The sequence below is a fragment of the Schistocerca serialis genome, chromosome 2, assembly GCF_023864345.2.
Source record: "Schistocerca serialis cubense isolate TAMUIC-IGC-003099 chromosome 2, iqSchSeri2.2, whole genome shotgun sequence".
Classification (NCBI taxonomy): domain Eukaryota; kingdom Metazoa; phylum Arthropoda; class Insecta; order Orthoptera; family Acrididae; genus Schistocerca; species Schistocerca serialis.
The window spans coordinates 976416402-976442393 of NC_064639.1; the positions used below are offsets into that span (position 1 = coordinate 976416402).

A 25992-nucleotide genomic window follows, 5' to 3' on the forward strand; every position below is an offset into this window, starting at 1 on the left:
ACAACAGAACGTATGTGCAAACTCAACCCAGTGCTCTGTCACTGTCAATTTCTACACTAAACTAGGGAGTGTTAAGGTGGCGGTGTTAGAGCTGCAGCTCCATGGAGTAATAGGTCTAGAACAGACATTGCTCAAGCAGTCGAGACACCGCCACACAAACTAAATTCAACAGTCATCAGCCATTAATAAACACTCCAAGCTCGATTCTTAAAATAGCTGTAACAGCTTGGAGGGTACAAGTTCACAATACTGGGAACCGAGTTTCCTGGAGGGCAGTGCAGAAAGCAGAGGAAATGCTTACAGGATATCTTAGCTCAATCTGGTGGAGAAGAAAAGTGCTAGAGTTTCACTGGATGAGCGTGATATTAGTATCCAGTGAGCGTGAAGAGACCAAAGAGGCAGGTCATGCGGCAGGGTCACCTTGCTGCCACCGATCACAAGGATACGACGATTCTGAAGCAGGTTGTGTGGAGGGATCCGGTGCCACAGGGGCCACCAGGAACTCCACCTTGGGTACAGAGTCAGAACATGAGGGGTCAAGGGGCATGGGGGACCACTAGGAACAGTTTTCATTCTGTAGGTCTTTTTGTCCCTGTTCTCTTGGATGGTTTCTATATCCACAAGGGCTTGTCTGCCCTACTTTCAGGGACAGAGGAGGAAAGCGAAACCATACGACCAACAACCAGTAACTCCGACAGCCACTGGCTGGTATCCACTTGCAGATCAGCAGAATCCTGGGAAGGGAGCACCTTGAGGGACCACTCACTGATGAGGAATGCCAGAGGAGGGTGTTTCTTTTCCAACTAGGGGTTGGGGATCGATATCCCCACTACAAGTGGATTCAAGGTTCCAAAGTATGGGTGTGGAGGAAACGGTAAGAGGAGTGCCCCACCATCACAGGAGTGGGTGTAGTTGATGGCCCGAGAGCCCAATGTAGAAGGCATAAAGGATGAGGATACCATCACTAGAAAGAATGACAGTGTCATATGTACAGGATGTAAACTTATATTTCTTGGCCTCCAGGTACCTGATTCAGTCAAGATTCTTATAATTTTTCGATTTTCTTTTCTCTTTGGGAGGCAGTACAAGCCAGTGAACATGGGAAATGACGTTCCCAACAGATGGGTGGAGGAGGGGCACTAGGAGCATTTGCATGCATCTCATGTCTACAATCTATACAGATGGTGCTGGAATTACAACCGAAAGACATGTGCTCTAATCTAGTGCATCTGAAGCAGCACATGGGAGGGGGACATACAGTTTCGTATTGCATCCATATACCATCACCCTGACCTTTTCAGGCAAAGAATTTGCTTCAAAGGCCGAGATGAGGATCCCAGTATCAACCCATTGTATAAGGGGCATTCAAATGAAACCAGGTCACCAGTGTAAAGTAACGGTAACGATTTTATTAACTCAAAAATGTAGTTATAACCAGTACACATACTCAAAAATAGCCACCAAAACTGTTGGCACATTTCTCCTGTTGCGACACTAGCTGATCAGTTTCATCCTGGAAGAAGCTAGTAGACTGCTGTCGGATCCAGGCCTAGACCCAGTCTCACTATTCGTCGTCCGTTGCCCACAATAATACCCTGTAACCAATGGACCTCTTCCACGGTGATTCTGCAGTTGTCCAAGACTAAAGCATTCACTTCTGCAACCATTTCCGGTGTGACGACACGATGAGCCTGTTCGGGACGAGCATCGTCTTAAAGTGACTCACATCTATCAAGGAATCGTTTGCGCCATTCCACAACACTTGAAAGACATTGTACTCATCGTACACAGCCTTCATCTGTCGATACATTTCACTGCCTCCAACTTCTTCCGCCGCCAAAAATTGAATCACTCCTCGTTCCTGCTTACTTGCCTGCATATTTGGTAGTGGACGGTAACTTGTGTGAGCACATTCTCTTCGACGTGAAACACAATGGCGCTATGCAACATCAAACAGTGCGCACGCATCAGTCCCTCTACCAATAGATCGCGCCACAATACATGCAGTTACGTGGTGCCACCTTACCTGTAAGGCAAAGGTAGACGTACTGACCAGGTTTCATTTGAATGAACCTCATACTTTGGTCCCTTCTGGACAGCAAGTTGGGGGGAACTATCTGCACTAGATGGCAACGCAATCTGCTGGAGACGGCAATTCAATTTTTCCATCTTGAATTGTGCTACGCAAGTATGGTATTGACCATTATTCTCAGAAAATATCATTCTTTGCCGTCATATGCATTTGCCTCGTTTTTGGTGGCTACAATTCGAATTGTACAGAAATATAAGCGTATTTCGGTCTAAAATATTGTTGGTACAAGTAAGTTCTCGTGTTTGACGGTTCTGTGAAGGGTGGTTATGTTACTGCCAATAGAATAGCCACTGTCCACACAAATTTTTGTGGGGAATTTTATGTGCATAATAAGTTATGCCTACTTTTCTCGCTGTCCAAGTTTCAACCAACAGGAAGACGAATCTGCACCCCTCTACTTTTCAGTGTCCATGCAGAACGTATGTATGTATCATAGGATATTTTCAGCTCACATAAATTTTGACTCCGTCATACAGGGGACGTTCAATAGGTAATGCAACATCTTTTTCTGAAAGATCGGTTTTATTCAGGATTGCAATACACCATATTATTGTCCGCTCTTTTGGCTACAAAAGCCTATTTTTCAGCTTAATTCTGTTCAGTGTGACAGCCTTATGCCACCTTGCCGGTAGGACTTGCATGTCTGCATCAGAGCAAACTTCTTGCTGCAACAGCAGCCTCCCCGTTATACACGTACTGCTTCCCACAGAGTACATTCTTATTGGACCAAACTGATGGAAGCTGGAAGGTGCGAGATACAGACTGTAGGGTGGACGAGGAAGAACTGTCCAATGAAGTTTTGTGAGCTGCTCTCGGGTGTGCAGACTTGTCTGAGGCCTTACGTTGTCATGGAGCAGAAGTTCGATTGCATTTTTGTGTCGACAAACACGCGAAGTCGTTTATTCTATTTCCTGAGCGTAGCACAGTACACTTGAAGGTTGATCATTCCACCACGAGGGGGCATATCAAACAGAACAACACGTTCAGAATCCCAGAAAACTGTCACCATGACTAACAGCTGAGGGGTACAGCTCTGAACTTTTTCTTCTAAGGAGAGGTAATGTTGCGCCACTCCATGGATAGCCGTTTTGTTTACAGTTCGAAGAGTTGAACCCACGTTTTAGCGCCTTTAATGACGAAAAAAAAGCCAGCCTCTTAATGTGGAAGCAATTCCACACAGTCGTGTGGTGTTTATGGTCTTCTGCCAGGCAGCGAGGAACCCAATGGCCACACACATCTTTGAGTACCCAGCACTAACAATCCTATGGAGTCATCTGATATTAACTGCACCGTTCAACACATAGTGAGGCGGGAGTCTTCTCGTACTGAGACAGCGTGCTGGGTGACTTGACCACATATGACGCCCACTACATGGCAACAAACTCTGCAGGCGGCAGTAGTTCAGTCTTTCATCTTTAAATGCGCTGGAGAAGTATGGTATTGACCACTGTTCTCGTAGAAAATATATCTTCCTGTCGTATGTCTTTGTCGCACATCTGACAGCTACAATTCGATCTGTAAATAAGTGTGTTTCATTCTCAAGTTCTGCTACTAAGACTGGGCTGATAATTCTGGTAAAACAGCAAAAAAAAAAGTTTCTTAAACAACTCACCTTACTTTCTGACAGTCCCCTTTGAGGGCTGTACATTTGGTCCAATGAGCCTACAGCTTTTGTATCCCATTTGAAAACCAGATTGTCAAACTCTGCAAAATACTCGTTAACTGTAACTATCACTTCCTCATTTGATGAAAATTTCTTCCTGGCAAGACAAAGTTTCAAGTTAGAGGAACGGAAGAAGTCACTTGGAGCCTAATTCATGCACTTCCGCCATCGTCATCACTGATGGGTGGGATGGTGCGTTATCCTGCTGAAAAGAACTTTGGCATGCCAACCTTGGTCATTTTTCAGCCAATGCAAGTTTCCATGCGATGCAACTTTAACATCTAGGTATGGATCTGCCTTTTACCATGTACTCTATGGAAATCCCAAAAACAGTGGCCATCACCTTACGAGCTGACAAAATGATCTTTACCTTCTTCAGTGCTCTTTCAACTGCTTTCATTAATTGTTTTGATTGCAATTTTCACTCTGCTGTTTAATGATGGATCCGGGTTTTCTTAAAAGTCAAAACTCGACGCAAAAAGTCGTGCGAATTGCGATTAAACATCGCCAGACGTTGTGTTGAAATTATGCCGGATGCACTTTTGGTCAACTGTGAGCAATCAGGGCACCACCTCGCACATATCTTTTTCATAGACAGTTCTCCATGAAGGATATTATGGAGTCGCTCAGTTGAGACTTACGCTCTCAGCAATCTCACGAATTTTTATTCGGCAGTCTTGGATTACCAACTCATGGATTTTGTCAATGAGTTTCTTTGTGTGATCTCAATCTGACGGCTGAAGCGTCCATCTTCAGGGCTTGTCTGACCATGTTTGAGTAATCCAGAAGTAAATGGTCTTCAATGATGGTGCAGATTCGATATGATCATACAATTCTGTTTAGATTTGTGCAGTAGTGCAACCTTTCAAACAAATATGTTGAATAACAGCAAGATACTCTTGTTTTCTTCATTTTCAATCACAGTGGACACACTGACCAACTCAGATGGGTGTTAACAATGAACTGTAGGCTCTAAATTGTTGAAGTTCTTTATAAGATACGTTGAATCATCAGGCTTAGCAGATGAAGGTGCAACAAAAATAGTCCATTATTTTATGGAAATTTAGCAGACTTATCAAACCATCATACACCCCTGGTAAAGGTAAGTACGAGGGAGAGTTTGAAAATAAGTTTCCCCTGTCGACTGTGGGCAGAATTGTGTGATATGGGCGAAAGACGACACGGCAGGTGAACGCGCATGTGGAAGACACCGATAAACCATTGGGTAGAGGTCGACCGCTATCACGCAGATGGCGCTGTCATAGTGCCTTCGCAATGCGGAGGCCAGCTGCTCAGTGTTTTCCCGGAACTATGGAGAGAAGGTGCGTTTTGGAGTCGTGGTCACGGGCGGAAGTGAGAGCTGATATCCGCTATGTATGGGCACGTGGAGTATATCAGGCACAGAAATTCATAGCCACCTTGTTGAGGTGCATGGGTCAGGTGTGATGTCGAGGCAAATGGTGCGGAGATGGTGCCCGCAATTCAGTGATGCACGTCAGCAAGTGCAGGACATGCCGAGACCTGGACGGACGCGCGCGACCACTACAGATGCAAATGTCAGGAAGGAGGATGACACGATTAAAGTGAATCTGTGTATTACCATCGATGGAGTAGCGGCAGAACTTGGAATCGGATATGAGTGAGCTCACAAGATCATCCACGACATTCTTCGATACAGGAAGGTGTCAGCAGGAGGGTGCCCCGCCAACTGACCCTAACACACATGGAACAACGCATGGCGTTCAGCCTGGAACATCACGTGCGTTACCATGAATCTGGCAATGACCTTTTGTTTCGGATTGTGACGGGGGATGAAACGTGGGTTCACCATTACACACCCGAATTGAAGGCCGCATCCACGGAGTGGAAACATCCGCCATCGCCTGTCCGAAAGGAGTTCAAAAGCACTTCGTCTGCATTTAAAGTGTTACTGTTTTCTGGGGCGTTAAATGGAGTTTTGCTGCTGGACTTTCTGGAGGTTGCAAACATCAATGCTGCACGGCACTGCGCCACTCTGTCGAAATTGAAAGAGGTGATTCGGAAAAAGCAGCCTGGCCTTCTCAGATCTGGCGTTCTGCTGTTGGATGACAATATGAGACCACACACGATAACGGCAACGCAAAACCATATTGCAACTCTTGGCTGGGAGCGCCTACAACATCTGCCTTACAGTCCGGATCTCGCACCAAGTGACTTCCATCTGTTTCCTGCTTCGAAGAAGACTCTCGGCAGAAGGCGCTTTGGCAGCAATGCTGTCGTCAAACAAGCCGTTCATCGCTTCTTCCATATGCAACGCCCTGATTTTTTCCTGGAAGGCTTTTTTAAGCGTATAAAGTGGTATGAAAAATGTCTATGTACTTGGAAATTATGTAGAAAAATAAAGATATGTCTTATCTTTAATGTCTCATTCTCTTTTTTTCCTTTCACACACAACTCTGACCACAGTCGACAGGGGAAACATTTTCCAACTCCCCCTCATACATGTGTGACTGCTCTGTGGATCTACCTGAGAGTTGGAACTTTCCCCATGCAAATAACTGCCTGGGCTATTAAAAGGGTCGAAATCTTAGTAGGCAGAAGTTCACAGCCATCGCTATCTACATCACCACCATTGCCGGCGGGCCTTGATCTCCATCATTGCCTCCACTACCAGTTATCTTTGCTACCAGTCCTCACTGCCAGTCGGTCCTTTTATCATCAGTCCTCACCAATGATTATCACATTTGCCACCAGACCTTGCCCTCACCATCAGTCATCGCCAGTCCACATCTTCACTGTATCACCATAGTTGTAGCATCCTACAACTACGATGTCTACAATCTTCTTCTTGCGCCTGTACTCCACTCTCACCTCCACTTACTCCTGTATCCTATACTCACTATCACCTCTTGCACTACCCTCTTTTCCCACTACTCTGATGACTCCATCATCCCACTCACACAACCTCCATCCCGACAATTAACTCCTCATTTGCAGATTTCATCACTGAAGCACGCATTGTTGGTCCATTGGCACTGCTGTTTCCACTAACAATGTCACCAACTACACCACTGTCAAAATTGCACCAGCCAGCAGCGCCACCAGCTCCTACTACTACTATAGTGCCACGACCACCATCACCACCACATCTGGGTTCAAAAACACCAGCCACACCTACTCCAGAACCAACCAGACCCACATGAACAACATATACCACATCCACATCTGCATCTGCATCAGCTTCAACCTCATCTTCACCGATTCCAGGTAAGAAAAATAAGTCATACAAAATCCTAACCCATTCCAGTCTGACACCCTACCCTCAAACGATCCCTGCAAGTCACATTGTACAGGCACCCCACTTATCTCTGACACCCAACTGCCCCCTCCCAGCACCACAAAACAGAACCTATGGAGTCCTCTCCCATTCCAACCACACATCAACACATCCAGTCATTCTATTACATCCCAATGTCAGATTTTTCAATCATAAAACACATTCCCTTGAAATAAAAAATACTTCACAAACATATCGCAACTCATAACCCAGTATAACTCCATAATCATCAAATCCTCTGATCCTAATTTCCATATCCACCTACTGCAATAGTACCTACCATCACATTTGGTCGATACGCCTCCCTACTCCCACTCTGCCCAATACGACACAAACAATACCAGGAGCTAAATTCCAATCGCAATTCCCAGATCCCAAAGCTATTCGAATTCACCATCGTTCTGGTCCTACATTCCTCATTCATGCCTTTTCTGAGGGTCCCTCAACCATACATCACCACCTTCAGAATGGAGCCTTCATCTATCACTAAACACAAAGTTGAGCTTCCCTGATTCCACGCCTTTTGTTGCTGCAAATGCCTCATCTACAGTGGTTAACTCATGGGTGCAAATTCCTTCTACCTGCCCTCACTTTGAAGCCAACCACGTGTGCCTAAGTGTCCCAACCTCCAGTCCCCACCCACCTGTGTCACTTGCAATGAATCTTCTCCCAGTTACCTGAAATGACCTTCTCAATCCACTCTACTGACACCACTTTACCCAAATAACTAACTCCCTACATTCTACTCCTACCAATGAAGACATCATCTACTTCATTGTCCCTGTCCTTCAAAACGTCCATCAATTTGACTGCCCACATATCGTCTTTTCATGTCACCCTGGCAGCCCATTCTGTACTTCATTTAATAGACAATGGCGCACACATTCGCGAAACAGCTTCTACCTCCTCTTTCCCCATGTAGACACCCTTGTCTAATACATTTCCACCCCATTCTCGAGCAGCCCCTCCAACCCCACAGCACACTAGAGACCCCTTCCATCACCACCCCTCTCACAATCACACCAACAACCTCATCTTCTCCACAATTTCAATTCCAGCTCTTCATCCTCATTCTTCATTTTACTCTCTACTGTACTACTGCAAACTGTTCCATCTAGCCGCCACCAGGAGATGGTCATCAAGCAGTAACCACATAAGCATCATCATGTGCAACTAATTGCCTCCAAGCTACTTGCCATGAAACGCCAACTCCACTGCATCAGCATCACCCAGTAATTTCAATACTGTTTTATTCACCTTCCTATGTTATTAATACAATTTATCTTCAAAAGCTATAGGCTGAAGAACAGCTGAATCACTGCTGCCAACCTGCCCCCACAAGGGGAATTAATAAAAAAAATATAAAAAATGTATGTGTGTGTTTATGGTACAGCTGAATGAAGCCACCATCCATTACACAGACAAATTTTTGTGGCGAATATTACAAGCATGGAAGTTTTGGCTTCAGAACCACCACACAAGTATCCACTGTCAGGAGGACAAATATGATTCCCTAGATCTTTCAATTTTCGTGCAGAACTTTTGTGGGTCATAGGTTATTTTCATCTCTCACGAATTTTGACTCCCTGTCATTCAAGATAAATAAAAATGTGATGCCTACATTTTTCTAGTTCACTGTCATTTTAAGTCAGATCATGCACGCTGTGGCTGCAGTGCCATCACAACAGCAGGCTAGTGTTGGGAATCTTAACTTCTGCACTTCATTCTGCACTAAATTCTCGAACCGGTAGTATGCGTGTAGTGTGTCTCGCACTGAGCTATCATCAGTGCACGACGGCGCAACTCTAGCGGGAGTGGAACTCTCATACCCCAGTTGGCTCTTAGTGAGGTACTGCGAATGGGGTGGTGATGGTCTTATTATCCAGTCTGGTGATAATGAATTTTGCGGCTGTGTTGTACGGAGCTCTCCCTGGCAAGGTATTTGTTTAAATAGAGACGCTAGTCTCCCTACTAAACAGAATACAGTATGAACTTTAACTTAGGGTAATAAAGTCGGGGCAGCAGAGAAATATGTCAAGTAGCCACTTACGCGGTGTTTGTTTAAACAAAGATGCAAGTGGAGAGATTCAGACAGAACCAGGAGCAGTAGTATTCAGTGACCATACACCTCAGAATGAATAACAGCTTAGGGAAACATGTTAAGTAGGGCATCCTTTGTCTAGCAGACAGGCCTGGACCTGCAAACATCGGTCTCAGGAAATGTGCCATAGTGCCAGTATTCTGGAACTGGGGTTCTGACGTCATAGAGCTTGTGTCAGCATTCCAGGTCAGCCAGCATGATAATGTGCCATCCTGTATTTTTGAATTTCTCGCCAGATCATACTCTGAACATCAGCCCTGCTTCACAGGAGTGAGGAGAAAAAACATTCGCCAATATTTGTCAGACGAGGAAGGAGGAAAAAAAAAGAAAGAAAGAGGGTGGGGGGGCATGACATATGACACTTCGTGCCCCAGCTGTAATTATTTAGTGGTATGGATGAAAACAAGAAGAAAACGTCATTTTTTGCGTTACTTATAGCTTCATTGTGACATGCCCATCATTTCGTTAATGGTCATAGTTATTCTGACATTTGCGCCAAGACGCTGCACGAATGGCGGCCTCCCCTTCCAAACACACTAATGAACTCACCCGGCGCTTCGGACTAAAGCTGGTCACTGCGCACTGGCCATCGTGCCTGCACGGCGACGCTGTCTGGAGACAGTTTTACAGTACGTGTGCTTGCTTGATTCTCAGCAAAGGCTTTGCGCAAATTCATATGTCGTCTGGACATTTTAATGTAGACCAAATTTGTCGAATGTTTAAGAAAGTTATTTTTCTTGGTTTGCAGAAAAAATTACGAAGTTCTACAAGTTTCTCCCTTTTTCCAGAGCATAATCCGTTTTTTTATGCTTGTGTAGTTCTTTATACAGACCGATAAGAGCAAGAATATTCTCGGCGTGGTGACAAGTGGGAGCAGCTGCAGCGGTTGAAGTCTGATGCTGGTGATTGGTACTGCTGCTTTCTGATCACTACCAGATTTAAATAGCAGGCAACAATCAATTTGATGGGATTCACACGTCAATAAATAACACGACTGCAAAATCAGCTACACGTAACATTTCAGTGATCGTTAACTAAGTGTGTCACTTCAGCTTTCGTAGATGTTGATCTAATCTCCCTGATGTAGATTTACGTAAGACTAAAGTGTTTTCTGCTTGTTCACATTTGACTTCTATTGATTTAAGTAGTCCCATCACCCATCTCGCCGAGAGCCTTGTTAGAGTGTACATATAATAAGTGGAAACTCAGTTTAGAGAAGCAAATGATATGCAAGGTGTACACTATATCCGATAGCACGATTTAACAGTGTACAATCCAAGGATTTCGGTTACTTTTAACAGTTTGGCTGCACCTCTTAGTCAACTTGAGTGCAGGATGGCAAAAGTCTGGAATGGTTCCTACTACAGTATAAGGCTAAAGGGCTGTCCCATCGTTGTCCAAGCGAACCTCTAAGTATGTAATGTCTGTATAAAAGATGAACCTTCCCCACCGCCACAATTTCGGCGGTTATTTTGATATAAGAGGATTATAAAGTGCATTTCGTTTGATTTCTTATTCTGATTTATCTTTGCATCTTTATTACACTCAAAATTTCCGCTCAATAATGCAAACGTCAATGGTATGCATTGTGGCTATGTCTAAGCAGAGGGTGATGAAAGTCTCCCCCTCCCCAACTTCCTTTCTTTGTCGTGCTTCACAGCAGCAATGTCAAAAAACTTCAAACGGAGTGACTCAGGAACGAAACCTGCACCGCTTAATCGAGCTCACTGTTTTTACTCTCTCACGACTCTCTAAATAACGCTAGATACATTTAAACTCACCTACTTATACATATAATAGAAACTACAGTCTTACCCTGGTTTGCCAGGTGTTTGGATTTTTACCCGACTGTTCGGAAATTCAGTCCCGTGTTCAATGCCGAAGTATGAGTGGTTCGATATGTTTAGAATTCCATTCATATCACAAATATATTTACTGATTTGCAAAACCAAATTAATAAACATCTGGTGAGCGTTTGCTAACCGGCATGTCCTGCATTCGTGACCTTGGCTGGTCATTGTCCCTCTATATTTCTCTCGATTCTGCTGCTACCACTACTCTTATTTTGTACATCACTTTTAAATGTATTTCAGAAACATGTTAAAGTTCTGGAACGTGAATACATAAATCCTGTAGAATTGTATAATATTATGACAACATTAAAAGAGGATATCCAATCATGTAGAAACTGATTATTTCTATGGAGCAAAATCTAACCATTTTTAAAGCTAAGGCCGTGTCCTACGTAAAGCGTCGGAAGCGAGCGACAGCTAGATATGGCGACACCAGCAACAAGCGGCAGGGCAGCATACGGCGATACGCTTGGGTGTCCCATGTGCGAGCGACCATCTCCAGCTACAAGATGGCTACTACAGCCGACCAGCTGTTTCTATAAAACGCCGCCCCTAAACTGTAGAATACTGTAGTTCGAGAGTACGGCTACAAAATTAGGTTTTCACAGGAAAATAATGCGAAAAGGAGCGCTGTGCATGAAATTTAGGAAGGGAGGAATCTTCAAAGAGCATTTCGTAATTTATATCATCAGCTGCGAAGATAAGAAATTCTTCCAATAAACGTGGATGATCAGAGAGGCATTACACCATGTTGTTTGTTTTTGTGGTCTTCAGTCCTGAGACTGGTTTGATGCAGCTCTCCATGCCAATCTATCCAGTGCAAGCTCCTTCATCTTCCAGTACCTACTGCAACCTACATCCTTCTGAATCTGCTTAGTGTATTCATCTCTTGGTCTCCCTCTACGATTTTTACCCTCCACGCTGCCCTCCAATGCTAAATTTGTGATCCCTTGATGCTTCAGGACATGTCCTACCAACCGATCCCTTCTTCTAGTCAAGTTGTACCACAAACTTCTCTTCTCCCCAATCCTATACAATACTGCCTCATTGGTTATGTGATCTACCCATCTAATCTTCAGCATTCTTCTGTAGCACCACATTTCGAAAGCTATTCTTTTCTTGTCCAAACTATTTATTGTCCATGTTTCACTTCCATACAAATACTTTCAGAGACGACTTCCTGACAAATCTATACTCAATGTTAAGAAATTTCTCTTCTTCAGAAACGCTTTCCTTGCCATTGCCAGTCCACATTTTATATCCTCTCTACTTCGACCATCTTCAGTTATTTTGCTCCCCAAATAGCAAAACTCTTACTACTTTAAGTGTCTAATTTCCTAATCTGATTCCCTCAGCATCACCCGACTTAGATTACATTCCATTATCCTTGTTTTGCTTTTGTTGATGTTCATCTTATATCCTCCTTTCAAGACACTGTCCATTCCGTTCAACTGCTCTTCCAAGTCCTTTGCTGTCTCTGACAGAATTACAATGTCATCGGCGAACCTCAAAGTTTTTATTTCTTTCCCTGGATTTTAATACCTACTCCCAATTTTTCTTTCGTTTCCTTTACTGCTTGCTCAATATACAGATTGAATAACATCGGGGAGAGGCTACAAGCCTGTCTCACTCACCAACCACTGTTTCCCTTTCATGCCCCTCGACTCTTATAACTGCCATCTGGTTTCTGTACAAATTGTAAATAGCCTTTCGCTCCCTGTATTTTACCCCTGCCACCTTCAGATTTTGAAAGAGTATTCCAATCAACATTGTCAAAAGCTTTCTCTAAGTCTACAAATGCTAGAAATGTAGGTTTGCATTTCCTTAATCTATTTTCTAAGCTAAGTCGTAAGGTCAGTATTGCCTCACGTGTTCCAACATTTCTACGGAATCCAAACTGATCTTCCCCGAGGTCGGCTTCTACCAGTTTTTCCATTCGTCTGTAAAGAATTCGCGTTAGTATTTTGCAGCTGTGACTTATTAAACTGATAGTTCGGTAATTTTCACATCTGTCAACACCTGCTTTCTTTGGGATTGGAATTATTATATTCTTCTTGAAGTCTGAGGGTATTTCGCCTGTCTCGTACATCTTTCTCACCAGTTGGTAGAGTTTTGTCAGGACTGGCTCTCCCAAGGCCGTCAGTAGTTCTAATGGAATGTTGTCTACTCCTGGGGCGTTGTTTCGACATCTCATCAATAAATTAAAGATAAATGTTTCTTACATGATCAACAGCTTTCAACAGCCGATAGGTGCGGAAGAATGACTACCTTAAATACAAAAGAATGAGTGCTATTCCATGAGGGGTATCAGTATTGCAACGGTGGCGTCTTCTACTTTTAATTGGACTGATGTATGGTCCTGGCCATATTAACTGAGTCAGCTATAAATCTGTATACTAAGTTTTATGTATACTGTTTAAACTATGTCGCTAAGTGTGTTTTTAAGGTCTTGCTAAATTATTTGATCTGTAAGTGTACAGGCATTATATCCCAGCAGATCACATACATTAAATTCCTAATAAAATACAATGAACCACGAAATTTTACTGATATCTGATTGTTGGGAACGTAATTCATCAGCAGTCAATGTTACGGCCGAGCTTTTTATTTAATCTAAATATTCTGTATAAGTAAAGCGTAATTTTTTTTAAAAAAAAAAAGGAACGTTTTGCGAAGTTATTTGTCTAAAAGTATGAAATAACATTTTGAGAAACATCCGGTACAACTCATTTTCTGTACACGATTTCTAGCATCATTCAAAGGTACGTCAAATGTTTCTCTGATCTATTATTTCTTTTAGACAAATCATTTCACAAAATATTTTACCGATTTCTTTTATTTTTTTATTTTCAAGTTTTATTCAGAAATCATGATCTCATTAACACGTCATTTGCTTTCCTAAAATCCTAAGTTTCCGAAAATTCTAAGTTTAGTGTGTATCTGATTCGAAGGGAGCATTTTTTAAAGTTAAATATCACACCAATGTAAGTTTTTATGGGCAAGATAGCTAGAATTGAACAGATGAACTTTTTGACACTTCATTTACACCGCTAGCAGTAGCTTTTCCTCAGATATTTCCATTTTTCCTAAACTCACTGATTAAATTTTCCAGAATTACCCTTACTACCGTCAACTAATTATACGGGGCATTCAAATGAAACCCCGTCACTAGTGTAAAGTAACGGTAACGATTTTATTAGCTAAAAAATGTAGTTATACACTGTACACCTACTCAGAAATAGTCGCCCAAACTATTGGCACATTTATCCCATTGCGACACTAGCTGGTCGATTCCATCCTTGAAGCTAGTAGGCCTGGACCCAGTCACACACTTCGTCGTCCGTTGCGAATCGATGTCCGCGAATAGCTTGTTGTAGAGGTCCAAACACGCGAAAGTCACACGATGAAAGGTCGGGACTGTGCGGTGGATGTTCCAGCGTTTCCCACCGAAACTACTGCAATGTCGTGTTCACCGTATTGGCCGCATGTGGGCGGGCGTTATCATGCAGGAGGATACGTCAATGGACAACATGCCTCAGCGTTTCGACTTGATGGCTCGTCTAAGGTTCTGTAATGTGGCTTGATAACGCTGGGCATTGGTGATGGTTCCCCGTTCCAGGAACTCGACAAGGTCACTTGTGGCAATACGCGACAAAGCCGTATTCCTCCTCATGATAATGTTGCAGATGACTCAAAGACAGCGCCATTCGAGTATTGCACTGTTCGGCGGTCAGTTGGTGGGAAACCCACTGTGCACAGACATTTCGAAAGTTCAAGTGTTGATGCATTATGCTGTGGGCGGTGCCCACGCTAATACCCAGTAACCGATTGATCTTGTCCACAGTGATTCTGCGGTTGTCCAAGACTAAAGCATTCACTTCCGCAGCCATTTCCGGTAATGACACGATGAGCCTGTCCAGGACGAGCATCGTCTTCCAGTGACTCGCGCCCCCTCGAGGAATCTTTTGCGTCATTCCACAACACTTGAACGACTCAGACTGTACTCACCGTGCACAGCTTTCATCCGTCCAAGGCCTCCAATTTCCTCAGTCGCCAAAAATCTGATCACGCCTCGTTCCTGCTTACTCTCCTGCATATTCGATAGTGGACGATAACTTGTGTGGACCACCATCTCTTCGGCGTGAAACCACAATGTTGCTATGCAACATCAAACGATGCGCACGCGCCAGTCCCTCTACCAATAGATGGCGCCACCCTATCCGCAGTTACGTGGTGCCACCTTACGTGTAAGGCAAAGGTAGACGTACTGACCAGGTTTCATTTCAATGAACCTCATAAGTACTTTCATGTAAAACTACACCTCACGCTGGTCGCTCTGATACCCTCTTTGCGCATTTCTCTGTTTGGCTATGAAAATTCTGACAAAAACATGTGCAATTTATAGGGGCTCGTTTTCTCTGCCCAAACATTTGACAAAAACGTGTTGAGTGTTAATCATACGATAAAATACATCCTTTCTGCGTGCTGTTTTTTTTAAAAAACTCGTTTCGATATCGTGAACCCTTTATGAGGTACGACAATTTTTACGACCCCCGACGCGCAGGAAAGGATGCGGACGCGCCGCGAGCAACCCGTCGGAAGATTTAACAACCAATATGTCGACAATGAAGCTCCAGATACAATTTCGATGTATTGTTTACTTTTCAAACGCAGTAATCTATGGCCTAAAATGAACCATGCGGAAAGATCACGCAGTGCGATTTTATCTTTGCAAACTCTTAAAAAGTTCCGTGCAGTCATATACTAAGTTTCGTGCAGCACAGTAACTATGACGAATAGCTGAAATAAATTCACATCTTTATCGAGCGAAGATATCAAGCTGTAAGATGCGAAAGAATTTTTTTCATTGAAGAGTCTTCTTAAAATCGGATGACTCACAGCCGCTGGGACGTCCGCTCCACTGCTTTGCCGAGAAGACCCGTAGCTGTTGCTTTCACTGTCGCGCGTGCTGCAGCGACGAGATTAAAAAAACTTTTGAATTCAAACGTCGCTAGTTGTAGCAGAGGACAGGCAGCGCCAAGAACGTCGCTCACGTAGCACTTCCGTAACTATACAAGCAGTTGTGTTTCGTTGTATGAAGCTGTCGCGCGCTGTCGATCGCTTCTGTCGCTTACATAGGACGTGGCCTAAGTGAGGCTGAGCGAAATAAAGAATGAAGCTCTCGCAGCATACCAAAGAGCCGAAGATGTCCTTGGAAAGCTGTTTGACTACTAAAAATCTCCTTTTAATGTATTCAGCTAATTGGATGTAGGAAAACAGCCCCTACATATGAAAAATATGTGCAGATATCAAAGGTGGTAGGTACTGAAAAAGACATTGATAATGCTACTTTATACGAAGAGCACCGTGTACTAAAAAGAACTTTGAAAAATTACGAAGTCAAGCTTCTACGTCCGGAAACTAGTTTTCGTGATAAACGATTTAACAGAAGAAACGCCTAAGACAAAAAAATTATGAAAAGGATAATGGCAATTACATCCAGCAATACCTTTGTGGAAAGAGTCTTCGGTCACACGAATCATCATTGTGATCTGAATCTAGGAAGAAATTGAGTGCCGATAACCCAAGGCAGACCTACATATTAATTGTAATATTGCAAACTTCAAATCAACGACTTTAACCGAAAAATTAAAGGTAAAAGACTGTTGAAGGCTATAACTAGCTAAAATAAATATTTTTAATGTTTACTAGGCGTTTTATTGTGTTCACCTTCAGCTCAGCAAGTCCATTGCCAGGCAGTGTTCGGTTATTTTGTCAATTTAATCTGGAAACCCTAGTCTTCTCGCCATCCTTGATTATTCTTTGCGGACGCCCATAGAAATACGCCAAACTGGTTTCAATTCGACCTCCTGTATGTACACGAATGTACGGTCAAAGAATCTGTTGATAAACTCCGTAGCAAGACAAAGCACCTGTCAATCGTGGCTTGCGACGGTACATAACGGTTACTGCAAATGTAATTGTTCTTCCAAACACCATCCCTTATTACCTGCAGTTACTCGTACTTTAGGTACTTGGGCTATGCACAGCTCAGTTTGAAAGGAGTAGCTACGTGTAGTCATACGGTCGAACCGCGAAAGTTTGCTTTCATGCACCGCAGCTAATTCGCTGCAAATAACATGCCGCTGTGATCCTGCAGTCACTTTATGCATTGGCTAGAACTTCAAGTTAATAAAATACTTAGAAATACTAAATAAAAAATGAATAATTTAATAATAAGTGTTCTATTCTAACTCTGTAATTGATGTACACAGAGAATTACGTACAATAATGTTTATTCAAGAAAGGACATTTCAAACGGAAGTGGTCGTATGACATTTAATTAAAATACAGACAGAAAATACCCTTGTAAACTGCAGTGAAGTGATTGTGAGAGTTATGAGAATGGTGGCAAAATCCCCAATTAAAGATACACAAAAACGAAGACCATTTCGTCATCACAATAAATGAAAAACTCACCAGCTCAGAACAGTTCAGAGTTCAACATGATGATTCAAAAATTAACATACACGATACAAAGAATAGCATCTCGTACTCTGCCCATCCTCGATTCCGTAATAGAAGCGGAAAAAAAGAGTCCTATTCGGGGCACACTCAGACCTCTCGAGATATGTAGTCCCTTCACAAGCTAGGTTACGGTAGTGGCCCTTCACCGCCCAGAAAATCGCCTACGCGACTGAATCAGGCATATTACCACAGGCAGTGACTCCGACAGAGTTCCGCCACTGTGCAACTCTCATTGATCAAGGCCGTCTCCACCAAAAATATATCGTTCTCCGGTTCTACATGCATGATCTGACTCATCTTCACCTCTTCCCAGACTAAACTAAAATATTACAAGAATATTTAAATAAAGAAATGTCAAACATTCGGTTACACTAAGATCAGTTACAATAAATATAATAGTTGATTCGTGACTAAATGAGCCAGCATTCTTGCTCAAGTGAATTCACGTTAAATGACAACGAAATGTCGTTAAATATTGCTTAAACAACTACAGAAGTCTGTTTTAGTTTTCTTTTCAATCGTGGTGTGCGCTAACATGCGACTTCTATTAAACGGGCACAGTTTTTAATAGCACTTGCAATCACGATTTAAATAAAGTTACTAGCAAAATAGTGAACTGTTCATTAAATGTGACAATATGTGTTGTATTCATGCTGTGTAATTGTGGAGAATACGATGCTCTGATAAGCATTTGTGTAATACAAATATACAAGAGACATAATACGTCAATAAATAAAGTAGACACAGATGAGTGGGTTTCCGGGACGACAGCTACCGTGCAGTCCTTTCATCTGAGGTATCGTTTGTTGAAATCTCATGAAGTATTTAAAAGTTATTAATTCAGAGGTTCATTGTGAAAATGTTTATTCACCGTGAAATATTAACTTCTGTAGTTTTGAAGATATTGACATACTGCTGCGTCATTGAATCCGCCTCATTTTATGGCGTCGCGGATGTATTCATATTTGCTTTACACTTGACTGAATTATCATAGATGCTTGTAGAGCTGTAAGAAGCCATCTTTCAGCTTGTCTGACGCCCCGTTCCATGCGAACAACCACCGTCCACATTCGCAGCTTCGCCCATTTCGGGCGACGCCCTTCTTGTCCCTGCACCTGAGCTCGCCTGGGCGGCTGCTCGGTTTCCTTTAGGGCGGCCGTGAATGCTTCGACTTCGTCGGCCGACAGAATTCCATTTTGTGGCAACAGTGCACAAGAGTAATTATCGACTGACGTTGTCAACTTGTTATTCAAGTAAGTGAAATCTAAGTTTCTAATTAACAATGTATTTTGTTTCAAACACGTAATAAGTTAACTAAATACGGCTTTCAGTACTTTAAGCACTATTAAGAACGAAATTATGCTCTATAGTATGAGGTTAGAAACTAGCAAGTAAATTATCAAAGTCATTGGCAGATATTGTGGTGATGTTTCAAAATTTCGGCAGATCAGGCCTCAATTCTTCGTGTAAGACCTACTGAATCTAACTTCACCGCTTTGCCATTTATTGTTTCAATTTTATAAGTAGAGTTCAAATACTTGTTACCGTCCCAAAATTCTTGTTTATCCGAACTGTTGTGTAAACAGTTCGTGCTTCGTCGTCGATCCTAATCGGCCCTACACGCGTACCAATTTATCGACCGCCCGATAAACTGGACGTGTGTAGCGGCGTCCCGACCATTTTTTCTTGTCGGGCGGTTGGTTGAATGTGACCATCAGACAGCCGGGCCCTCCACCACTTCACTCAACAAACTGTGCCGCATGTAGCGCTGTCCGACCAACTTCCAGACTAACGATTGTCTGCAGACCGCGCGCGCGGAAATATACGCTGTTCAAAACAAATGGCTTGAGTATCTTGTTTTCCTTTATATACCGGGTGATCAAAAAGTCAGTATAAATTTGAATAAATCACGGAATAATATAGATAGAGAGGTACGAATTGACACACATGCTTGGAATGACATGGGGTTTTATTAGAACCAAAAAATACAAAAGTTCAAAAAATGTCCGACAGATGGCGCTTCATCTGATCAGACTAGCAATAATTAGCATAACAAAGTAAGACAAAGCAAAGATGATGTTCTTTGCAGGAAATGCTCAATATGTCCACCAACATCCCTCAACAATAGCTGTAGTCGAGGAATAATGTTGTGAACAGCACTGTAAATCATGTCCGGAGTTATGGTGAGGCATTGGCGTCGGATGTTGTGTTTCAGCATCCCTAGGCATGTCGGTCGATCACGATACACTTGCGACTTCAGGTAACCACAAAGCCAATAATCGCACGGACTGAGAGGTCTGGGGGCCTGGGAGGCCAAGCATGACGAAAGTGGCGGCTGAGCACACGATCATCACCAAACGACGCGCGCAAGAGATCTTTCATGCGTCTAGCAATATGGGGTGGTTCTAATAAAAACCCCATGTCATTCCAAGCACGTGTGTCAATTTTTACCTCTTCTGTCTACATTATTCCGTTTATTAAGTTTTCAAATTTATACTGACTTTTTGATCACCCGGTATTTCCTCAACCAATTACGTATCATGTTCCAGGTTTCAGCTATTATTTTGGACAACAACTGTTAATCTGAGATCCTCTTAACGTCTCGCATTGGATAGAAACCGTAATGTGGCAAACGCCCTCTCCTCCCAGCTTGCAGCTTGCAGCTTCTCTCGTCAATGTATTGCTTTTCGTTAAGAATGGTTTCTTGATGGTCAGCGGCTCCGAAAACCGTGTTCCATCCATTCCTAGATAATTACGAACATCATTGGCTCCCAGCTCCTTAAGAAACAGCATGGCTGAATTTCTTTCTTTGCATAAAAACCACTTCTTTGCCCACGGCTTTCTCTCGGCTTTTCTTGGCCTTGTTACCTCCAAAACAGCCAAGACAAATCCCAGATTTTGTTTGTGTCAGAAAATTCTGCATCTCGTCGAACACAATCTCAATGAATTTACTATAGGAGCAGGCACACGTTCAATATTTACTGACATTACTAGTTTGTCAAACCTTAAATATATTGAAGCGACCTCAATTAGCAATAACATTGACAAAAATTGTCAGTTGACAACGCGATTTGACAAGGTTAAGATGTCTAAGACAGCAAAGAAAGCGTGTGCTGCAAATATATATTAGCTATAGTTTGCAAGCAACAGAAAACAACGAAAAAGAGGGAACTGATCCGACGAGATTGGTTGAAAAAAGGCGTCTTCAAAGTTGCTTTCCACTTCTCTTCAATCGTGTATGGTATTTTCCCCGTACTTCATCCACAACTTACCCTTTGGTATCTTATCTGGTTCGACAGCAAACATTCACCAAATAGATCATTAATATTATGGACTCTCATAATTTCATTAACAATTTGTGCATTCTCTTCTAAATCAGACCAGGCAATTTCGGCTCGTAAATTTATCCACCGAACCTCACTGACTATCAAAACCTGGTTCTCCACAACTAAGTACTTGATACTAGAATCATGAAAATTGTCAACGATTCAGAAGAATTTTGATTACCTGAATACTGTTATTTCTTTTATTGTGCTTAGCAATTCTTTGGCAGATGATGGTATTAAAACACACACACTTTCTTTTGCGCGCTGCTAAACGACGAGACAAAAAAAGGACATACAATGATAAAAACGTGTAGACAAGTTATTTCACACACGAAAATAACATTAACACGCTGCCCATGTTGAGTTGCTGAATGACTTGAGAAGTTAAAGCACGCCGGTAGCCACGCCCACGTCTCCGCTTGCTCCAAGTGTCTGCTGAGAGGCACGGCCGCAAGAATGTTCAAGAACGTGATGCAGAACATCTAGGTCTAAAATTCAAAAAATCCTTGCCAGTTAAAATTCTCAAATCCTGGACATTTTCGCAAACCTGACAGCATTAAAACACCAGGATACAGCCGGACGATGGTCAGCATACTTCACTGCACAGCAACGTAGTTATATTAAAAAATACCCACGTATGTTCACATGACGCCAGATCTTCTGTTTCTGTATTTAATGCCGAAGGTCAGTCGGTGCAACTGTTTATTTTAATAATCATTCCATATTTAAGATCCTGTAATTGTAATATATTGAACTTTTCAACCAATACCTTTAGGATATACGCCTACAATTTTAGAATCACTTCAGTCCATTCTTTTTTGAAAGTAACTGTGCATTCGATAAGTGAAAGATATGAAGGTTCTTCAATGTTCATACGTGGCACATTTTAAGTGTCACTGTCAGTAAACCAATCATGACGAAATTCACTACGCGTCACGTTTTTGTATGCTTGAGAGGAAATACGGAAGCGTCCGATCCCACCCGTCCGCTTTGACCCATGACGTCTCAAATATGGCGGAAACGACCATAAACGACAATTCCAATATAGCGGATATAAAATCGTTGCATACGTATCATAAAGACGAAAATACATCGAAACACACACACACACACACACACACACACACACACACACTCACTCACTTCACAAAAAGCCTAATGACTAACGGGACAAGCGTGGGAAATTGGGGGTTTTTGGGTGGGGAGAAACTAAAGATAAACAAATTTAGCCACCCACACCCATACAAAACCACGCAAAACGACGAAAAAATCGACATCACAAAACTCACCAAATACTACAAAACAATATCTGGAATCAGTTACTTCCCTTGACCTATCTACATCTACACTCCGCGAGCCACCTTACGGTGTGTGGCGGAGGGTACTTATTGTACCACTATCTGATCCCCCTTTCCCTGTTCCATTCACGAATTGTGCGTGGAAAGAACGACTGCTTGTAAGTCTCCGTATTTGCTCTAATTTCTCGGATCTTTTCGTTGTGATCATTACGCGAGATATATGTGGGCGGTAGTAATATGTTGCCCATCTCTTCCCGGAATGTGCTCTCTCGTAATTTCGATAATAAACCTCTCCGTATTGCGTAACGCCTTTCTTGAAGTGTCCGCCACTGGAGCTTGTTCAGCATCTCCGTAACGCTCTCGCGCTGACTAAATGTCCCCATGACGAATCGCGCTGCTTTTCGCTGGATCATGTCTATCTCTTCTATTAATCCAACCTGGTAAGGGTCCCATACTGATGAGCAATACTCAAGAATCGGACGAACAAGCGTTTTGTAAGCTACTTCTTTCGTCGATGAGTCACATTTTCTTAGAATTCTTCCTATGAATCTCAACCTGGCGCCTGCTTTTCCCACTATTTGTTTTATGTGATCATTCCACTTCAGATCGCTCCGGATAGTAACTCCTAAGTATTTTACGGTCGTTACCGCTTCCAATGATTTACCACCTATGGCATAATCGTACTGGAATGGATTTCTGCCCCTATGTATGCGCATTATATTACATTTATCTACGTTTAGGGAAAGCTGCCAGCTGTCGCACCATGCATTAATCCTCTGCAGGTCCTCCTGGAGTACGTACGAGTCTTCTGATGTTGCTACTTTCTTGTAGACAACCGTGTCATCTGCAAATAGCCTCACGGAGCTACCGACGTTGTCAACTAAGTCATTTATGTATATTGTAAACAATAAAGGTCCTATCACGCTTCCCTGCGGTACTCCCGAAATTACCTCTACATCTGCAGATTTTGAACCGTTAAGAATGACATGTGTTCTTTCTTCTAGGAAATCCTGAATCCAATCACAAACCTGGTCCGATATTCCGTAAGCTCGTATTTTTTTTCACTAAACGTAAGTGCGGAACCGTATCAAATGCCTTCCTGAAGTCCAGGAATACGGCATCAATCTGCTCGCCAGTGTCTACGGCACTGAATTTCTTGGGCAAATAGGGCGAGCTGAGTTTCACATGATCTCTGTTTGCGGAATCCATGTTGGTTATGATGAAGGAGATTTGTATTATCTAAGAACGTCATAATACGAGAACACAAAACATGTTCCATTATTCTACAACAGATTGACGTAAGCGAAATAGGCCTATAATTATTCGCATCTGATTTATGACCCTTCTTGAAAATGGGAACGACCTGCGCTTTCTTCCAGTCGCTAGGTACTTTACGTTCTTCCAGCGATCTACGATAAATTGCTGATAGAAAGGGGGCAAGTTCTTTAGCATAATCACTGTAGAATCTTAAGGGTATCTCGTCTGGTCCGGATGCTTTTCCGCTTCTAAGTGATAGCAGTAGTTTTTCAATTCCGATATCGTTTATTTCAATATTTTCCATTTTGGCGTCCGTGCGACGGCTGAAGTCAGGGACCGTGTTACGATTTTCCGCAGTGAAACAGTTTCGGAACACTGAATTCAGTATTTCTGCCTTTCTTCGGTCGTCCTCTGTTTCGGTTCCATCGTGGTCAACGAGTGACTGAATAGGGGATTTAGATCCGCTTACCGATTTTACACATGACCAAAACTTTTTAGATCTACAGCAGCTCCCGATCCCATAAATTGGGACCGAACACTTCCCTCGACCTATATAGCTCAACAGCAGCTCCCGATCCCATCACCCAATACAAAAACCAAAATGCACCGCCAAACATTACGAACAAACACTTCCCTTGACCTACACAGATCTACAGCAGCTCCGGATCCCATAAAGTAGGATCGACCACTACCCTTGAGCTATGTAACTCAAAAACAATTCCCAATACCAATACCAACCTTCACAGCCACAAATTTCAATGAAACACGTCCCTATACCCCAATACACAACACATACGCCAAAAACAAGAAAATGAGAACTTACCACAAGAAAGTTCCAGCCCCACAAACTAGATTGGCCGCCACCACACACACACACACACACACACACACACACACACACACAAACTCTAAACTATGGTTCACTACTAAATGATTAAATCCCCTCTCACCCAACCTCCGGGACTAGTGTAGCAGGGGATACAACCCGTCGGCTTCGGACAATGACGTCACAAGTGGCCAATCGAGAAGCGATTCTTCTTAGTGTTGTAGCTCCCTTCAGTGGCTGATAAGTGTTTTTTGGCTTTTTAAAAAATCTCTCGAGATAGAATAAACAGATCCACTTTATTAAGCAATCAGTAAAAAAACTAAACTGAAACATAACAGCAAAAGCGAAAATGGTAAACTGCTCTCTGGCGACTTGTGACGTCATTGTCCAAAGCCGACGGGTTGTATCCCCTGCTGCACTAGACCCCCAACCTCCTATAAGAAGAAAAAGCATCAGAAACTATTGTGGACCCCGGCTCTATATATTCCTCAATTAACCCCACTAATTCAGCCTTGGACCTCCCTTCCACAACCCTAAAAACACATTCGGAACCCCCCCCGGAACAACAGCCCCCCCACACCCAAAGACCAGCCACAGACTTCCCCATCCCATACTTCCTTTTCCCCAAACTGTGACTCGTCCACCTCAACAACCCCATGCCCCCAATTTACCCCTGTACTTAATAAATTCCGAACACACTTCACGACAAAAGGAATACCAATCTAAAACGCTCCTCTCACTCACACCAGTCTCATGCGCGCAAAAACTCTGTGGGGATCTATAACAAAAATAATATGTAACAAGCACAATCTCGTGCATGCCCAACCTAGACTTCTCGAACCAGGTACCGCGCCGTATGGAACGCCATATGTCGTCTTTGCGACAGCGCCACATATAACCGTCCCTGGTCCGAGAGGCCGGAACTTTAACCAATTTCATTGGTTCACGGCACACACCGCACTTCACCACCTCGGCAATTAAGCCAAAAAGCTGTAGGAACTTACAGCTCTAAAGCTGTGTCCCCCATCATAGCCCTCAACCGACAACTATTGATCTTGTCTTTCATATCCATTCCTGAACAAAAAACCACAACCGATTAAACTTAATAACAAAACTACCCGACGTACAGCAATCATTACTAAATTAACCTTCACACAAAACCACAAAACCGTTAACTCACTGATACAAATTCCGCTTCAGAAATACGCAAGCAGCACTCGCCACAGAGCAGCATCAAACTGAGCCCAATACACCAAACAAATGAAAACCCTGAACATACCACCAGAGGGCACAACAAACCAAAACACGACGACATCTACAAACACGCCACACTCACAAACCAAACACCGCGCCGACGCGTGAGATCGGACGCTTCTATGAACCCGCTTGAGATACGCCGAAATATGAACATGGGATGGGCCGAGAAATTCTTTACCCAGAATTGTTTCAATAACGAAACTAAGGTACAGACTGATGAAGTCACTTTAAACGCCAGAAAAAAATGACAGACAAGAAATTTCACAAAACAGACAATTAGATAAGCCAAATTTTCCTAACATTCAGATTTTAATTTTCCGATACCTAACCAGTGACAAATCTAAGCATAATAAGCAAATCACGGATAATATAATTTAAAATTTAAGAAATCTTCCTTTCCAATTTTTGACGTTTTCCCGAAGTTTTGCAAAGAATTAAGAAATGGTTAGAAATTTTGGTTCCTGCATGAGTCAGT

General features: G+C 42.8%; 1 protein-coding gene across 1 annotated transcript in view; it reads right to left on the reverse strand.

Annotated features, from left to right (window-relative positions):
* The window catches only part of LOC126458386 (ubiquitin-conjugating enzyme E2 H-like), a 60474-nt gene that overhangs the window by 32563 nt on the left and 1919 nt on the right, over positions 1-25992 (reverse strand). The window lies entirely within an intron of this gene.